The sequence below is a fragment of the Penaeus japonicus genome, unplaced genomic scaffold (genome assembly GCF_977035675.1).
Source record: "Penaeus japonicus unplaced genomic scaffold, GWHDUDI00000001_assembly GWHDUDI00000027, whole genome shotgun sequence".
NCBI classification, from domain to species: Eukaryota; Metazoa; Arthropoda; class Malacostraca; order Decapoda; family Penaeidae; genus Penaeus; species Penaeus japonicus.
The window spans coordinates 32,870,358-32,889,572 of record NW_028234429.1 but is presented as its reverse complement, the minus strand read 5'-3'; the positions used below and the strand labels follow the sequence as shown (position 1 = coordinate 32,889,572).

The window sequence follows — 19,215 nt, the reverse complement described above, 5'->3', positions numbered from 1 at the left end:
GGGAAGGGGGGAGGGCGGAGGTCTTTTGTTGTCCCGACACGACATCCGCCCGCACCCACTTTTCACGCCCGTGGGTGAGCGGCACGTCGAGTCTCCTGAGCCTATCGAATGGCGCGACTAAATGTTTTTTCTCTCTCTCTCTCTCTCTCTCTCTCTCTCTCTCTCTCTTTCTCTTTCTCTTTCTCTTTCTCTTTCTCTTTCTCTTTCTCTTTCTCTTTCTCTTTCTCTTCTCTCTCTCTCTCTCTCTCTCTCTCTCTCTCTCTCTCTCTCTCTCTCTCTCTCTCTCTCTCTCTCTCTCTCTCTCTCTCTCTCTCTCTCTTCCTCCCTTTCCCTCTCTCCTTCCCTCTCCCTCTCCATCCCATTGCTTTCCCTCAATCAATAATAAAAGTCCCCCCCCCCGTCACGCACACACACAAACAAAGCCCAATTAGAGATAAGAGATAGACATACCGTCCTTGGCGTCTCACGTTACAGTAGCGCTATCCTGACGAGGCGCTGTGCTTGCAAAACATCTTCATAATATAGCTATCATAACCAAGCATCGCCTGCACGACGCCCTCCTTGAGTCCTTGAGTGCTTGCTTGCTTGCTTGCCTGCTTGCTTGCCTGCTGGAGAGAACAACAGCCTCCTTCTGCAGAGATAATGTATTCCGAGCCAATTGCAGGAGGACTCTTCATGTGATAAGGGCTGAGGGGGAGTTGGGGGGGGGAGGTTGATATGAAATGTGTTATTTATTATTTTAATCTGCCTAATCTGTCCGTAGATTAAGCTCGCTTTCTGCCGCTCGTAATCCCACTTTAGGTAAGTATGGGGGTAGAGTTGAAGAGGGGGGGGGGTGGAGAGGTTGTAATTTGGGTTTAGGGATAGCGTGGAAATGGGAGGAAGAGGAGAGGGAGGGAGGGAGGGAGGGAGGGAGTGTGTTTGTGAAGGAGAGGCAGCAACAAGTGTTTGAAAAAAGGAGGAGGAGGAGGAGGAGGAGGAGGAGGAGGAGGAGGAGGAGGAGGAGGAGGAGGAGGAGGAGGAGGAGGAGGAGGAGGAGGAGGAGGGGGAGAAGGAGAGAGGGGGAGGGGGAGGGGGGAGGAGGACGACGACGAGGGGAAGCGTGTGAACATGACTTTAGACCGGGAATTTTTACTGTACTTGGGAGTGCTCATTTTATTGCTGTTTGTTTTATGTATCATGACTCATTTTTTTATGGCGAATGGTGGGTTTATACGATATTTTGGTCATGCCAGTATTGTTTTTGTTGTTGTTTGATTGATGGGGTAGATTGCAACGTATAAATGTATTTGTGAATTGCAAATAGCAGAACAAGATATTGTAAAATATTTTGAAATGTATGTCCTTTCCTTTTCGATAAAGGGGAAAACAGTACCATATATCTAAAGAAATAATCAAATGAAGGCGACAGGAGACAAATTGCTCCCGTCGACAAAGTCGTGTTCCCGATACATTCATTATTTATATGTGACCTTTAATGCGGCGCGACGGGAAGACCATATTTCCCGTGCTGTGAAAATTAGCTGTGTATTGCCGAGCTGGAGAGGGATAGGGGAGGGAAGGAGGTAGGGACAGGGGGATGGAAGAAGGGAAAAAGAGAGAGAGAGAAAGAGGTGGGAGGGAGGAAGGGAGGGGGGGCTGGCGGGAACGCACGTGGCGGCTGCGGTGCCGGCACGCGTCGCGCGCGACCCGGGCCTGTCGGCTACCGATTCCTCTCCTTCGTTTTTTTTTAACACAAGTTCTTCCTCGTGTTTTTTTATGTCGTATTCATTAGGTTTGTTCGGTATATATTATTTGATAACATTTAAATACTTTTGCGAAATGTATTGTTTTGTATTGGCGAAGTTCCAATTTTGGGAGAAAATACGGGAGATTACCCCCTTGTGGGACGCTGTTCTTTACCGCTCTTCTCCCCTCCTCCCTTCCTCCTCCCCTTTCTCTACGCCCTGTCCAACCTTTTATTCATTGTTACTCTCCTCTACCCTCCCTCCCCCCTTCCCCTGGATGAATGGGTAATTATTCAGCTATTCATGACTCATGTGCTGTTTTTATTGGGAGGTGAAAGAGTGAATGAGTGATGATGTAATGCAAGTGAAGCTGAGATTTGGAAGTGTGGCGGAAGGCTGGCTAGCTAGCTGGCGGCCCGTGGGAATCGTCTCAGGGATATTAGCCGATTATCGCGTGCGCCAGCGCTTTTCTTCTCTTTCTGTTCTGTTCTCTTTTCCTTTTTTTTTTTTGGTATTTCATTTTTTTCCCGGTGTATATACCTCGTCTCTCTCTCTCTCTCTCTCTCTCTCTCTCTCTCTCTTTCTTTCTCTCTTTCTCTGTCTCAATCTCTCTCTCTCTCTCTCTCTCTCTCTCTCTCTCTCTCTCTCTCTCTCTCCCCTCTCTCCCTCCCTCTCTCTCTCTCTCTCTCTCTCTCTCTCTCTCTCTCTCGCTCTCTCTCGCTTTCACTCTCTCTCATAATCTTGTTCTCACATATCGGCTCACCTCTCCTTACCTCTCTTTACCTCTCCTTAATCCTATGTTTGGGCCAATTCCCGCTGTCGCTGCACGTGCGGAAGGCAAAGCACACTGTAATTTATACACGTGCTCTGCATTAAAGCTCAACGGATTAAATGGTTATTGTAGTTTTTTTTCCCCCTCGTCATCTTTGTTAACCCTTTTTTTTAAATACATTTTGAGGAGGAAGTGCAGGGGGGAGGAGGGGTAAGGGTGGGAGGAAGGGTTTTGGGAAAGACGGAGGTGGGGGTAAGGTAGTGAGGTAGGTGGGTAGGGGGTAGTAGGGGGAGGGGGGAGGGGCACATTACCCTCGTTGCCCTTGAGAATTTCGCATGCTATCGCTTTGCTTGCTTCTTTAGGGCTATTTATTACTTATTTGCCTTTTTGATTTTCGTTTTTATCGTTTCATTGAAGGAAGAAATCAAAAGGATGGCGACTGATCGAGGACCTTAAATAAGTCGGAAGTATTTTTTTTTTTTTTTTATTATTATTATTGGGGGGGAGGAGGGAGCAGTTCGTGTTTAATTTTCGCGTGTTTTTGGTCCACTTTGCGGAGGGCATTTTATGGTCAACTTGTGATGTTTTTTTTTTTTTCTCTCCCTTTTTTTCTCCATTTTAAAATTCTGGCTTTTCATGCTGGGAACAAGACCATTATGAAAGAGTTCTCGTGTCGGGATGTTTATGGAGGTTAATGAAGAATGATGGCAAGGAGTTTTCGTGAAATTGGAGAAAAAGAAGTGGATAATTTTGGGAGAGGGAGAGGGAGGGGAAGAGGGAGAGGGGGAGGGGGAGAGGGAGAGGGAAGAGAAATATAATTAGTAGGAGAGGGAGAGAGGTTAGAAGAAGGAGAAGGAGGGGGAAGTAAATAAGGAAGAGAATGAGAAAGGAGAAGAAATAGAAAGAGAAAGAGAGAGGGTTAGGGAAAGGATAGGATAGGGAGAGAGGGAGGGAAGGATAGAGAGAGAGAGAGACAGAGAGAGGGGGGAGGATGATATAGTCACGTATTGTATTTACATTTCCCAGCATTGTTTTCCGTCGCGTTGCCCTTAGATACGGGAGAGAAGGAGACGGCGAGGCGAGGCGAGGCGAGTCTTGAGAACCGATTGACTCTCAATGGCTGGAAATGGCCGCTTGATTGTGTTTGTTCTTTGTCGCGGCTTTTGTTGCGTGTGTTGTGTATGGTCGTGTTATTATTTTTGTGTGTGTGTTATTTTTGTTTCTGCGTTTATGTTTGACGTGGTTGTGTAATTGTATTTGTTTTGTGTTTCTTGTTGGTTATTTGTGTACACTGTATTTGTTTTATTTGCTTTTTTGTTTTCTGATAAGAAATTGTTTTGTTTTCTATGTTACCGGCATTTGATCAGTGTTTATTTGTTCATTTCGTTCTTAATTTTATCCTTTATGTATCACGCACATACATACGCTTGCAGTATTTTTTTTTTTTTTTTTTTGTTAATGCAGCTGTTATTAATTTGTTTTGACCGATCCTTTACCACCGAAATATAACCCCAAATTACCTTGGCTTAATCCCCCCTCCCCCTCCCCCTCCCCCCTTCCCTGGAAAAAAGGTGATTGAAAACCGTGACATCAGTTGTATGGGGGTAGTAAGGGGAGTCATACAGGGGGAGGGGGGGGGCTAGGTGTTGATGGGGTTGGGGGGAGGGGGGAGGGGGTTTAGAAGTCCGTACTCACGAGACTTTAATGGTCAGGGAAAAGGGATTACACTCTCCCGGTCGGTGAACAGGATTTATTGGGGGATTAATTGGGAGGAGGGGGGGGGGAGAGAATAAGGATGGTGGGGTGGGGGGGTTGGGGGGATTTATAAAACGGGCGAGTCGGGCGTTGTGTGGTGTAACATGGGAACGTGTGCAAGTCTCTCCTCGGCGTATAGAGAAGAGGGTGTGGGTTACACTTTGCTTTTTGTTGTCTCCGCGTGTGTGTGTTGGTAGGGGGTAGGGGGTAAGGGGTGGGGGGGAGGGCTAGGGCAAGGGAGTTTCATTAGCGTGTGCTCTTGTTTTCTCCGTTTTTTTTTTCGTTTTTGTTTTTGTTGTTTTTTGTGGTGACATGTATATGTTTTTCTTTTTTAATTGTCGGTGGTGTTCTTATTTTTTGTTTGTCTTTGGTGGGCGGGCTTTTTCTCTTTCAGTTAGTGAATCCTTATTTTTTGTTTTTGTTTGTTAGGAATCATATTTCATGCGTGTGAGAAGTATGTCCTTCCCCTTACCCTTTTCGTCATCTCTTTTCTCCTTACCTTTTTTCTCCCTCTCACACACTCACTCACTCACTCTCTCCTCTCTCTCCTCTCTCCTCCCTCCTTTTCTCCTCCCCTCCTTCTCTTCCTTGAACTTTTGAAAACCTCTTCGTCGCCGCCAGCAGGTGTCATTACTGCAAGAGCTAGCTAGTGTTTACGGTTGTGTTTATCTCGGCGTAATTACCTTGCTTTTAAAAGCCCTTGCGGCCACATGGCTACGGTTTTTTTTTCTCTCTCTCTTTCTCTTTAAAGTCGTAACCCCGCAGTTTGGAAAGCATAGGGCGGGTCCAAGGGTTTTTTCGAGGAGGGGGAAGACGATGGGGTGGTACACGCACACGCACGCACGCATGCATGCAGGCATACGCACATGCACACGCCGACGCTCACACGCTCTTAATTAAATATTACATATATATATATATATATATATATATATATGTGTGTGTGTGTGTGTGTGTGTGTGTGTGTGTGTGTGTGTGTGTATGTATGTATGTATGTATGCCATTTATTATATTGCATATATTATATATCATATATCATATACACCATTTTTGCGTCGGTGCGTGTACCCGCGTATGGGTATGGGTGTAGGTCTGGTCATGGATCTGGATGTGGGCGTTTAGGTGTTTCGTCGCTGGAGGAAGCAAGCTTGCTTTATGGTTATTATAGGGTGATGAAGGCTGGGATAGGAGGGAAAGCGGGGGGGGGGGGATATCCTCTCCCCTCCCTCCCATCTTTCCTCCCTCCTTCCATATCTCCCTTCATTTCTTACCTTATACGGGTTGGGGGGTCGAAGGGAGGGAGGGGAGTGAAGGGCGGGACGAGGGTGTAAGATAGGAGCACTTAAGTTGCCCTCAGGACGCCCTTGGTTATCCGTTAGGAGCTTATGGATGGCGTGACCGTAGGGATAAGGGATAAGGGGAGGGGAAGGGGCCGAGGGGGGAGGGGTAGGGGGTGGTTAGTGACTAAGGAAGGTGGATGGGGGTGGGGGGCGAAGATATGCTTTAGAGCCTGAGACAAACAGCTTGAGTGACGAAGGGAGGGGGTTGGAGGGATGGGGTGGGGAGGGGTAGGGTAGGGGGGTAGGGGGCTGGAGGAGGTTGTAGTTCGGATGGTTTGGGTTTTAAGTGGTTTGTTGTTGTTTTTTTTGTTTTGTTTTCTCTCTCTCTCTCTCGAGGTTTACTTTTTTGTGTGTTTGGAAAACTTTTTAGGGTTTTTGCTGTGTTGTGGAAAAGAAAGTTTCAAAAGTTTGGATCGTGTGTGTGTGTGTGTGTGTGTGTGTGTGTGTGTGTGTGTGTGTGTGTGTGTATGTTTTGTTAAGAGGCGGAGGAAGTGATGAGACTCCACTTCCTTTTTGCTTTCCTTCAAGTACTTATTCGATGAAAAAGATATCCGTGCATTTCTCATATTGTTATCTTTTCTCCACTTCTTTTCCCATCTATTCTTTGTCTTGTTAACAACTTTTTTCTCTTTTTTTTATACACGAAACATAAGTTCGTTCTTTGTGGGAGTTCGAGGACATCCCGTGGTGTCTTTCAGGGAGTTTTAGGAATGGAAATGAGTTGGGAATTTCGATGGTTGTGTGGTAGTAAGGGCGAGGGTAGCTTGGCGTGGTTGTTGCTCTCTGGTGGAGTTTAATTTTATTGATTTTTTCTCTTCAAAGTAACTTTTTTCTTTGATTTTCTTTTATAGTGATATTGACTTCTTAAGTTGTATATAATGTTTGAGAGGGAGGTGGGGAGAGGGGGGGGAGTGAAGTCGGAGTATGGGCACGGAGCGTGGACAGGTAGGTACCTGGACAAGCAGCGGGGGGGCATCGCGTGGATGGGGGGGGGGTAGGGGGGTAGGGGGTAGTAGACACGAGTAGGGACAGGAGGGGCAGGCAAGGTAAGGGCAGGCAAGGGACACACCGCAGGGAACCAGTAAAACCAATATCCTGTAGACGGAGGCTGGTGGGAGGGTGGGGGGGGGGTGGAGGTGTCACCCGCAAGGAGGGAAGGAGGGGAAGGATAGGAGAGGGGGAGGGGATGGAAGGAGGGAGTGGTAACCGAACAAGACAAGACGTTTCTTTTTTTTTTTCTTTTTCTCCAAAACGTTACGGACGCGATAAGGGCGTTCGTCGCTCGTTGACCCGAACGAAGGATTACGGAACGAAGAGCGAATCTGTCCCGACCGAGGAGCGTTTAAGAGCATTGTGGATCGTCGGGAGATCTTATCGGGGCCCATGTCAGCTGTTAGTAAATCTTGGGCTTAACCTCGGGCGTGTATGTCGATAAGCCGCGAGATTTCGGGCTGTCTTTTAAGGATTTTGCGTTGGGCGCGCCCACGGAGGATTAGCCAATCGTCATTTTCAGTCTTGTTAGTACGTCAGGGATTAGTGATTTTAGCAATTAATGATTGTTATGGAATGTAGGAATCAGTTTTGCTTTTTTTTTTAATGAATAGGGAAATGAGGCTAGACGTCGCCCCTTTTCTTGAGACGTGCCCAGGACGGTTGTGGTCGCCCACCGCGGGTGTCCCAATCGGTCTGGAAAACCGCGCTCCACGGCCACATGTCGTTTACGGCGCCGTTACAGCTGTATTCCGGGAGGTACGAGGCGCCCGCGCTCGGAGATTGCGCCTCGATTCCGTCAAGATTCCGCCAAGATCCTCGGCTTGATCTGGCTGACATTCCCACACAATGTCTTTTCGTTTTTTTTATTTTTTTTTTATTAGTCAAAGTGAGCGAAGACAAAGAGAAACGAAGGAAATCACTAGTGTAGAAATACACACGCACACGCACACGCACACATACACACACACACACATACACACATACATACATACATACATACATACGCGTAATTACAAGAACGATCATTTCCTCACATTTTTTCCTCCTAGAATTAGCCTTTTTGCAACCTCCCTTTTTTCCTTAAAATTGCCTTTTTTGCAACGCGGCCCCTCGTGTATCATGATGACCATCCGCATCAACTTGCAAAGAGAGATTGCAAACGCACACGACGCACCAGGGACAAGCAACCGGCGGAGACTTCGGCTTGGCTTCTTGACTTCGGGAGTTTGTTATGCAGCACAGGCTTGCATATTAATAATTTCGTGCGCAAGGGACGGCCGTGTGTGTGCGTAGCGATGGTCCGGGAGGTTGGTAGAGGGTGGCGGAGTGTGGTGGCTTCTTGATGGCTCTTATTCTCATCTTCTTTCGCCTTTTCTCTCTCTCTTTCTCTTTCTCTGTGAGTCTGTGCGTCCGTGTCTGCTTTTTTTTCTCTCGTTATGTCTATTTCTCTTTCTGAATCTCTCTCTTTCTTTCTCTTTATCTCTCCCTCCCTCCCTCCCGCAAACTCTCCAATTTTCTAATTCTCCAACTCTATTTCTCCCTCCTTATCTCCCCCTCTCCTTTCTCTCCGCACCCCCCCCCCTCCTATCCATCTTCTCCACCCCTCCTCCTTCCTCGCTTCCACTCTCTCTCCCTCTCTATCTCTATCTCTCACTCTGTCTCACCGTCCCGCCGGATTGTACGTTCCTAGATATGGCGTGAGATAGGCCATAAATGTCTTCTCTTTTGTGCTTTACATCCTAGATCTGTTTGCCTTTCAGATGCGGGGGAAGTGGTTCTGCATGTGCATCTCTTTTAGACTTGTTTTTCTTTGTTTATATATATATGTGTGTATATATATATATATATATATATATATATATATATATAGAGAGAGAGAGAGAGAGAGAGAGAGAGAGAGTATGATGTATTTGTATATACTTTTATCTATATATTTGTTTCTGTATTATTTTTTCTTAAGAAAGTAATAATCATGAATGTTAAAATATAATGTGAAGATATGTTTTAATTGATTTTAATATTTTCTTTCTTTTCTTTCCAGGTAAGTGTCTGATGGTAACTCCCACTACCCTCACCCCCCTTACTACCCCCTACACCCCTACGCATCTCTGCTCCCGAGATGCTGGATAAGTATGATGTATCACGTCCACTCCCAGGAGTCTGGAGTCGGTCGTTCGAGTCGAGTCGTACGTTAGAGTCGTTCGGGAGGGGGAGGGAGAGGGAGGAGGCAGGGAGGGAGAGAGACAGAGATATAAAGATACAAAGACAGAAGAAAAGCGAGAAGCGGACGAGATTAAGGGGGGAGGGGAGAGGCAAAGGAATAGGCAAGTTGTGATAAGGCCGATAGCGCAGTCGAACCGAGGTCACGTTGAGGCATTATGTTGCCCTGACCAAGGTAAGATCGGTCCCCCCCCTACCCCCAAAGCTCCATCCCTCTCTTCCCTCCTCCTGCCCTCACCTCTCACTAGTTGACTTAACCTCCTCCTCCTCCTCCTCTCACTTCTCCCCTCTCTCTCCTCATTCCTTCCTCCTTTCCTCCCCCATCACCTTTCCTTCTTCCCCCTCCCCTCCCCTCCCTTCCCTCCCCACACCCCGCTGTTATCTGGAGATGACAGCAAGATCTTGCATGCATGTAATTATTCCGATTCATGGGAGCAAAACCTGATTGTCAATTATGGGAGAGGGCCGTTTGTCGACGCTTGGACTTTCTCTCCCTCTCGCTCTGTACCGGCCGTGCTCTTTCGCTCACTCGTTCTCTCGTTCAGTACCGGCTATGATTTTTCGCTCTTTACTGTCTGGGTTCTTTCGCGCGGTTCCTCTATCTATGTTGGGGAAGAGTTTGGGTGGAGAGAAAGAGGAAGAGGAAGGATTAGGGAAAGAAGTTGGGGAGGGGGAGGGGGGGGCAAGGGAAGGTTAAGGTGTAAAGAGTAAGAAAGGATGAGAGTTAGAGGGGGGGGGATAGGGAGAGGAGAGGGAAGGGAGAAGAAGAAGGAGATGGAGGAAGGAGGAAGGAGGAGGGGGTGGGGTTGGGGGTAGGTAGGTAGGCAGTGAGAGTGCAAGGGCGGGGTGCTGGCGGGATGGGAAAGCAAGGCTGGGCGGGGTTCCGTTGTAACAAAATGGCCGCCGCCTATCTCCCCGTTGTCGAAGCGGCGTGGTCTCTAATGACAGCGAAATGGAATGGCCTGCGAAATGGGGCCGAGATTATTTCAATATCTTCTTTGAGGTGTTCCTTCTCTTTTTTTCTTCTTTTTCGTCTTTTTTTTTTACTTTTTCCTTTTTCTTCTTCGTTTATTTCTTATTATTATTTCTTCTCTCTCGTCTTTTTTTTTCTTCTTCTTTTTCTATTGCTTCTTCCCTCTCTTCCTCCTCTTCTTCCTCCTCCTCCTCTTCCTCTTCCTCCTCCTCCTCCCCCTCCTCCTCCTTGCTGTCTTTGTCTTTTTCTTCATCTTTTCCAACTTCCCCGAGACACGAAGTCAAGTCAAGGTATTAGGAAATCCTCGCGGGTGATATCAAAGGGTTAAGAAATTTTATCCAGCGCGGGATATATCGCCCTCGCGCCTCAGAAAATGATTTCGGATTTCACGACAAAGACGTCCTGTCGGCGGATCTGAAGGGAACTCGGCGAAACTCGAGCGGCCGAATGTCCCAACCACCGTCGTGGGCTTGGGCGTGGGCGTGAGAGAAAAGAGGAAGGATGAAAGGGGGGAAAAAAAAAGACGAAAATCCGAGAGAGAGACAGAGAGAGTGGAAGGGTTTTATTTGGCCGAGTGGATTTTCGATTCTTGTGGGAGCTTTGCGAAATGGGAGGTTTTGAATTTTCTTCCTTTTTTTTTTTTTCTTTTTAACCCTCCTCGCGGTTTTGCTGGATTTTAAGATTTTTTTTTACTGAGTGATCGGTTTTATTTATTTATTTTCTTCGGTGATCGGTCTCTCAGCGAGCGTTGAAATCTTTCTTCCTGAGGGCCGCCGTCATCACCGCTTGAAACGTCGAACACTTGTTTCTCGAGCGTTTGGAGGAGGAGGAGACGAGAGAGAGAGAGAGAGAGAGAGAGAGAGAGAGAGAGAGAGAGAGAGAGAGAGAGAGAGAGAGAGAGAGAGAGAGAGAGAGAGAGAGAGAGAGAGATTAGAACTCGAACTAGAATAAAATAAGAAATTGAAAGTAAGATTTAAGGGGTTTTGATCTTTTAAGCTTCTCCTCCTCCCCCCTTTTCATCTCCCTTTTCGCCCATCTCCTCCTTCTCCTCCTCCTCCTCCTCCTCCTCCTCCTCCTCCTCCCTCTACTTCCTCCTCCTCTCCCCTCTTCTTCCCTCTTCTTCCCGAACGGAAATTACAGCCGGGGCGTTGACAGGGCGGCGGACATACATGTGCACGTTTACGGAGACGCGGCTGCGACACAGGTGGTTACGAGCCTCGAGGGCAAAGGCCGAGGGAGAGAGAGAGTGAGAGAGACAGCGGCGAAGGAAACTCGAGTCGGGGATTTGTTGTGACAGCCGGGAACTTCGGGCTCGAGAGGAGGGAGGAGGAAGATGGGAGAGGGAGGGAAGGGAAGGGAAGGGAAGGGTAGGGTGGGTGGTGTTCGCGAGGGCTGTTGGCGTGGCGTGTTGTGAAGGAAGATGCTGTCCGCTTTTCGTTTTTGGAATCGGTCCCCCCCCTCCCACCTGTTTCCCCGCGTCACGTTTTGCTTCTGGCGGGTTAGTAACGGTGCGTGTTTGTCCCGTTTCCCCTTTTTCTCTCCCTTTTCCCCTCTCCCTTCTCCCCTATGTTTCTTTTCTTCTTTGCCTATACAACTTCCTTTATGCCAGAAGTTGTGGCACCGGCTTTGGCATCAGTATAAAACGTAGGACGATTTTGAAATCCGCAGTGATCGAATTTTTTTTTTTCGATTTTGAGACTGTGGGAAGTGCCGGTGCCTCCCGCAAGTAACGCGTAATCCTACTCCAATTTCGGGGTTGTGGGGGTGGGGTGGGGTGGGGATGTGAGGAGTAGGGGGAGGAGGGGGTGATATGCGAGTATGTGTCACTCGTTGAAGAATGGCCGCAAGAAGGACGGCGAGGAATCCTATGCCGAGTGTGATGGGCTGATCGGGGATGTAAGAGGAGGCGCCCCAGGGGTTCTGTGGCACCCAGCCTCGCCCCCCCCCTTCCCCCCGGCCCAGCTCCACCTCCCACTTCCACTCCCACCCACCCCACACTAGGCTCTCCAGAGGGTGCCACATGATACGGGCTACACTTGTCCTACATCGCGGCGCGCAGGGTGCCTCTACGCCTAACGTCTGTGGGATGCGTATGTTTGGGCGTCAGGCTGGTAGCGGGGGCAGGGGCAGGGGGCGGGGGAGGGGAGGGGAGATGTTTGAGTGGTGGGGATTTAGGGGGGGAGGGGGTTCTCGAATACGTTGAAGGGGGCTTACTTGTGGGGACGTTTTCTTGGTGTGGTGGGATGATTTTAATCGACAGGCGTTGCGACCGGGAAGGCGTATACGATGCCAAGTCATACGAGAACTGGCATTCCTCGAGTGCCACTGGGGAACACATGTGGGGGCCAAGGAGGCACCCACACCAGTGCCATGATGTGTAGGCGCTCACTCACAGTCATATTCAACGGTCACAGTCATCCAAATTCGCAGTCACACTCACACTAACAAGCAATAAACTACGCACTCTGGCACACACTCACGCGCACACACTCACACGCACACACTCACTCTCTCACTTCGCTACACCAACATGTACCCAGACTTTCACTCCCACGTTTGGTATTAAGTCATACCGTTTAATTGCTTTAATGCACTTCACAATCAGTTAGCCTTATTAAGTGATTACGTGATCGTTCTATATACATTTTATTCGATCGAAGAGAGAGGCTAATTATTCAACACATTCTCACTCTTTCTCTCTCTCTCTTTCTCTTTCTCTTTCTCCACCCCTTCTTTCTCTTGCTATCGCTCGCTTGCTCTCTCTCGTTAACTGTTTTCCCTTCGCAAATTGGGTCCCCGGAGATGGCGATGGCTGACTGCTTCTTTTTGTACGTACGAGTATTTATATGTCTGGCACTCGTTACAAGATGCCTCGTGGCACCCCAACGTGAGAAACTCGAGCGGTTGACCTCTTGACCTTCTCTCTTCACCTCACTTGCTTTACATTGGTTAATTATAAACGCTTCTCCCCCCCCCCCTCCCTTTCTCTCTCTCTCTCTCTCTCTTTATCAGTTTCGGCTTTTTCTTTTTCTTTTTCTTAATCTTGTCACAGAATGATTGGCTGGCATTTATGTTGTCCCCGTCTTTTGCTTCTTTGATTTGTATCTTTTGTACCTATTTTTTATATCTTTTGTATCGTTACTTCGTATCTATTGCATCTTGACTTCACTTTTTCCTCTCCCTTCTTTCTCTCTCTTCTCCCCCCTCCCTTCCCCTCCTCCTCCTCCTCTTATCTCTCCTCTCCCCCCTTCCCCACGCCACTTCACACCCCTTTTATAATTGTCGTGTTATTCTTACACATGACCTCTTATCTTTCGATTTGTAATTATAAGCAAGGTGCAGATTAAGACGGGCAATCTTGCTGGCTTTAATCACTCTTGCTCTCCTTTCCCCCCGCCTCCTTTAGCTCTCTCTCTCTCTCTCTCTCTCTCTCTCTCTCTCTCTCTCTCTCTCTCTCTCTCTCTCTCTCTCTCTCTCTCTCTCTCTCTCTCTCTCTCTCTCTCTCTCTCTCTCTCTCTCTCTCTCTCTCGTTCTTTTTATCTCTTCCTTCTCATCTCGCTTCCCCTTCTTCTCTCTCCATCCCAACCCCCCTCTGTCTCTCTCATCTCTCTCATCTCTCTCATTCCATCCTCCTGGAGAAGACCAAGAATAAAAAGAAAAAACGAAGCGGCCCGATTTTTTTGTTGTTGTTGTTTCTCATAGAAAACGGGAACTCCATAATCGGTCAGGATAAGGGACTTGCCGAGCGACGACACTGACGACGACACACCGAGGTTGTTTATTGTTGTTTGTTCTGGGTCGAAACATGAGTGGCATGTTTAGGTTTTGTCGCGGGTGATTGATGGGCTGAGGGGAAGAAGGAGGGGGAAGGATGGAGGGAGAGGGGATGGGGAAGGGGTGGTACTAGGGATAGAGGGAATGGGATGGGGTGGGGTGGCACTCTCTCACACGCCCTCACGCCTGAGAGAGAGAGAGAGAGAGAGAGAGAGAGAGAGAGAGAGAGAGAGAGAGAGAGAAGGGGAGGGGTGATAGGGAGTAGAATGTAAATAAAAATGAAGGCAAGATAATGAGTAAGATCGCCTAATACTATGCGGATCAGAACGGGAAGATCAAAGTTGTTCATAATTGCACATTGCAGGCTCACACAAGGGGCGAATATGGGACTCACGCATTGCACATAAGCACCGAGTAAGTGAAGGGGGAGAAGGGGGAGGGGGCGAAGAAGGGAATAAGGGAAGTTAAGGCCATCATACGTAAGGGGAGAGGGGATAGGTGAGGAAAAGACAGGTGAGTTATGGGAGAAAGTGGGAGGAGGAGGAGGGGAAGGGGGAAAGGAGAAGGAAAGGGTGGGGGGGTGGGGGGGGGGAGCGGCCCATCCACCGCGCCTTCTTCAAGACCAACTAAGTGAGTCACGGGGCAGGTTAAGACACACCGCGCCGCTGTCTTATGAGACTTGTGAAACGCTGGCCCACGCTCGCTCGGACGACCTGTGTGGCCACGCTCACGGAACGACCGAAAGGGGTAGGGGGGGGGCATGGGGGGAGGGGAGGGAAGGGATAGGGGTTGAGGACGAAGCTGAAGGAGAAAAGAGGAAGGGATAGATTGGGGAGGAGTAGTACGGGTACGAGTGAGAGGAAGAGTAGAAATAGGAATAGGAGTAGGGCTGGTAGGGATTGCGGGAGGGATTGAAGTAAATTTTTTAACGTTCATTTAGCAGAAATTTTACAAGGCGCATCTGAATCTAGAAAGAAGGGAGAGGGAGAGAGAGAGAGAGAGAGAGAGAGAGAGAGAGAGAGAGAGAGAGAGAGAGGGGGAGAGAGGGAGAGAGAGAGAGAGAGAGAGGGGGAGAGAGAGAGAGAGAGAGAGAGAGAGAGAGGGAGAGAGAGAGAGAGAGAGAGAGGAGAGAGAGAGGAGAGAGAGGGAGAAGAGAGGAGAGAGAGAGAGAGGGAGAGAGAGAGAGAGAGAGAGAGAGAGAGAGAGAGAGAGAGAGAGAGAGAGAGAGAGAGAGAGAGAGAGAGAGAGAGAGAGAGAGAGAGAGAGAGAGAGAGAGAGAGAGAGGTTGAATGAATGGGCAGAGAGGAAGAACAGGGACCCATAAAAAAAAGAGGAATCGAGAGAAAAAAGAAAAGAATGCAAATAGCTGGAAAAAAAGGAACGCAAATATGTGAATATATTATGCAAATAACAAGGGGAATGATAGCAAACATAAAAAAATAAATAAAACAGAATATGTAGAATAAGATTGTAATAATAACCATTAGCAAACGAAGCACATGCAGACTATGTTAATTAACTAGCATTGCCCACGATAGGTACCCGAATTACCCTACGAGTGGTCCGCTTTGAATGGTGATTCCGCGGGCATGAGGTAGACGGGAAGAGGGGGGGGGGTGGAAGGGGTAAGGAGATGAGAGAGGGAGAGGGAGTGGGGGGGAGGGGAGGAGAAGAGACATGTTGAATATTCATTTACATTATATCGCCAACGGTTTTATCGGCGGGCAGAGATAGCACACTAATGGGTGGCGGCCATGGTCGGAATAACACGAATGTCTTGGAACAACAACACGCGGTCTCGGGGGTCCGTAAGGAACGGCGCCGGGCGTAATGTAACAAAGGCAGCAGTGATAGGAGGTCGGGTGGTGGTGGTGGTGGGGGGGAGGGCTAGGGGGGATGGAGGTCGGGAGGTTGGGTGGGGGGGGGGCCGGGGGTTGGAAGGTGGTGGGGAGGAGAGGAGGGGAAGGAGTTTGAGATAGACAGGTGAATGAGTAGACATGGATAGATAGTTGTAGGTTGGTTGGTTGGTTGGTTGGTCGATAGATAGATAGATAGAATGATGGATAGGTAAGTTAATAGGTAGGGAGGCAGGTTGATCGAAGGGAAGCAGACAAATTGATAGATGAATGAGTAGACAGGTATGTAAAAAGGGGGATTGAAGATAAACATACAGATATACATAAGTGATTCAATAAGTTTGGAGAGTATTGGCGAGCTGACACATTCTCATCTCCATATGATACGCGTCCGACACACCTACGCAACATAGCCGATTGCAAAACCACGCTCTTGGTCATCTTTTATTTCTTTTTTTTTAAACCGCGTTCCTCTTTCTTTTTTCTTTCTTTTCTTTTTCTTTCTCTTTTTTTTTCATTCCGAGCGAAAATCCGGGTTCGTCTTTGCATTAGCATAGTCCACGCACCAAGGTCGGCGGCGTCTCCGTTAAACAAGGCGGCGAGGGAGAGTTATCTATCGTCTCGATAAAAAGTAGCTAGATGAATGAGGTAGAATGAAATAAAAGGAAAGAGACGTGATAGATAAATAGATACATGGAATAAAATGAAATAGAATGAAATAACGGAAAGAGACGGGATAAATGAAGTAGATAGTATGAATAGAATAGGAAGGGAGGGCGGAGGAAAATAAAAAAGGTGGTAAGGAGGAAATCCGATAGGCGTAGAGGGAAGGGAGAGAAAGGGGAAATACTACGAGGAAGACGGAAGGAAAGGGCGATAAAGAGAAGGGAAAAGGCGTTGGTAAGAAAGGGATTGCGGAGCGAGGTGAAAGTGTGTTCATCCTCATCTCTGGGCCGGGTATAGCGCTGTCATCCTCAGCCGAGCCTTGCAATCCTCTCGCCTGTGCGATTCGGTCCTCTTCAGTTCTCGCTTCCCTATCTGTTTGTTTATTGATTTCTTTCTTTGTCTGTTTATGTACTCTCTTTATTTCCCTGTATATATATATATATATATATATATATATATATATATATATATATATATATATATATATATATATATATATATATATATATATATATATATATATATACTTTCTCTCTCTCTCTCTCTCTCTCTCTCTCTCTCTCTCTCTCTCTCTCTCTCTCTCTCTCTCTCTCTCTCTCTCTCTCTCTCTCTCTCTCTCTCACTTATTTAGAGTATATATACTAATATACTGAATTAAAGTACATCCACCCGTCCACACACACCATTCTTTGTAACTCGGTTGTCTATTTACCTATGGATACGCACATGTGCACACAACCCCCCCCCCCTTTCTTTTTCCCTCTCACTCCCCTTCTCCCCCCCCCTCCTCCCCTCCTCCAAAGGGCGCAAAGTGGCCAGCTCGCCAGCCTTGGCCGCGCGGGATCAGATCGCCGTAAAACAGTTGTCACATAGTAAGAACCGGTGGAAAAGGCCAATCGATAATCAACATCTGCACCGTGTTAAGTGCGGTCAGGAGGAGACCTTCCATTGTAATCTATACTTCTCTTTTTTTTCATTTGACTTTTTTTTTTTGGGGGGGGAGGGGGGTTATTGGCCGCAAGGATTGTTTGATGAACCAGCTGTTGCTCTTTGCGGTTCGGTGCGGTGTCGGTTCGGTTCGGTTCGGTCGGGGCATCAAGTGCGGCGACGCTGGTGTTGTGTGCCTTTGTGGCTTTGTGATTGTGGGATCATGATTGTCACTGTGATTGTGCCGGTGATGGTGATATGGGGGGGAGGGGGGCGGTGCAGGGGGAGACTTAGAAGCTCAAGGATGGGGGTAGAGAGGGTGGTTATGGTGGGGGGTGGGGTGGTGGGGGGGAGTCACATGACACCTGACGCTCATTGGCTTCTGAGTAAAGTGTTACGGGGATGAGAGTAGGAGGGAGAGGGGGGAGGAGGGAGGAAGGGAGAGAGAGGGATATGTGGGTAGTAGGTAAGTAAGTAGGTAGGATTAACGCATTGTCATCGGGATTATAAGTTATGTGTGGTAAATTATCCCCTCTTCCCTCCTTAAATCCAGGGCATGGGGAGGAGGGAGGGGGGATTAATAGCGCTCATTTTGGTTATTTCTTTTATCTTCCTATTTTATTTTACCTCTCGTGGTGAAGGTGGTGGTGGGGTGGAGGGGGATGGGGAAACAGAGGGAGGGAAAGGTGTCACCTGGCGTGGGCACTTGGGGAGCGAGGGTGCCCGCCCGGTGCTTGGCGACTTTCCCCTCTGTGTCGCCCCCCTCTCTCACTATACCCTCTGCCCAGCTGCAGCTACTGGAGTCATTCTGTTGCGTTTTTTTTTTATGTACCTGATGTGTGTTATTCTCTTTCTCTTTTTTCTCGCTCTCTCTCTTTCTTTCTCTCTCTTTCTCTCTCTCTTTCTCTCTCTCTCTTTCCCTCTCTCTCTCTCTCTCTCTCCTTCCTCTCTTCTCTTTTTTTCTCTCTTCATCTATACTCTTCTCTTTCCACATCTCTTCTCTCAGTCTATCTCACAAGCTTTCATCCTTAATCTCAAATATTTGTCATTATATAAAACCTACTTTCTCATCTTACCTTTTCCTGATTATATTTGTGCTATCACGTTCCCATCCTCCTTCATAATCCTGCGCGTCCGCCCCATCCTATCTCCCTCATCCTTATCTCCCCATGTCTCCCCACACCTGACACCCCTTTTCCCAGCGATCTATACCTCTCCTTTTTTCTCCCTTGACGCTCTCCTCGTTTTAGCCCTCTCCTCTCTCTCTCTCTGTTCTCTTTTCTCTTCTCACTCTCTCTGTTCTCTTTTCTCTTCTCTCTCTCTCTGTTCTCTTTTCTCTTCTCACTCTCTCTGTTCTCTTTTCTCTTTTCTCTTCTCTCTCTCTCTGTTCTCTTTTCTCTCTCTCTCTCTCTCTCTCTCTCTCTCCCCTCCCCCTCCCCCTCCCCCTCCCCTCCCCTCCCCTCCCCTTTCCTACCTATCCCTCTCCCCTCCCCTCCCCTTCCCTACCTATCCCTCTCTCTCTCTCTCTCCCCCCCTACCTATCCCCCTCTCCCCTTCCCTCCCTCCCTACCTATCCCCCTCTCCCTCCCGTTCCCTCTCTCTTGTAGCGATCATCTCTCCCTGTGAACGTTTTATCCCCATTGTCATTTCGCCTTTGTCGGGGTGATGGGATTCGTGTCTCAGGTGGCATGAAGATTATCGCTGATGACTCGGGGTCCCTTTTGATGCTTTTTCGTTTGCTTCTTCTTTGCCTTCGTCGTCGTATTTTTTTTTTTGGTCTTTTTTGTTTTTTATTTTCCTTTTTTCTTTTTTTTTTTTTACTCGTTTTTTTTTTTTTTGGTTTTGTTGTTTTTAATAAAAAAAAAAAAAACTCGTTTCTTCTCTTTTTTTTATATGACGCGGGTTCGGTTCTTCTTTTAATACGTGTTGGTTTTTGTTTTTGAGTGGTTTGGACCATGAAGAGAGAGGGAGAAAGGGATTAAAAAAGAGATAGGGAGAGAGAAGGAGAGACAGACAGAGACAAAGAAGAAGAGAAAGAGAAAGATAGAAAGAGAGACAGAGGGAGAAGGTGGGTGGAAGGGGTGTTGGGGGGAAGGGGAGGGGAGAGGGGAGGAGAGTCCGTCAAATGATATTGGTGGGTTTGTTCCTGGAATATATAATAGCCGATTAAATTGGACGGCTTCCTGCCCGAGAGAGAGGTGGGTACGGACAT

At 47.9% G+C, this 19,215-nt stretch overlaps 1 protein-coding gene and 1 pseudogene across 1 annotated transcript in view; one reads left to right on the top strand and one right to left on the bottom strand.

Annotated features, from left to right (window-relative positions):
* Positions 1 to 19,215, top strand: part of N (neurogenic locus Notch protein) — a 129,825-nt gene that overhangs the window by 72,400 nt on the left and 38,210 nt on the right. The window lies entirely within an intron of this gene.
* LOC147468649 (uncharacterized) lies at positions 9,759 to 11,081 on the bottom strand (annotated as a pseudogene).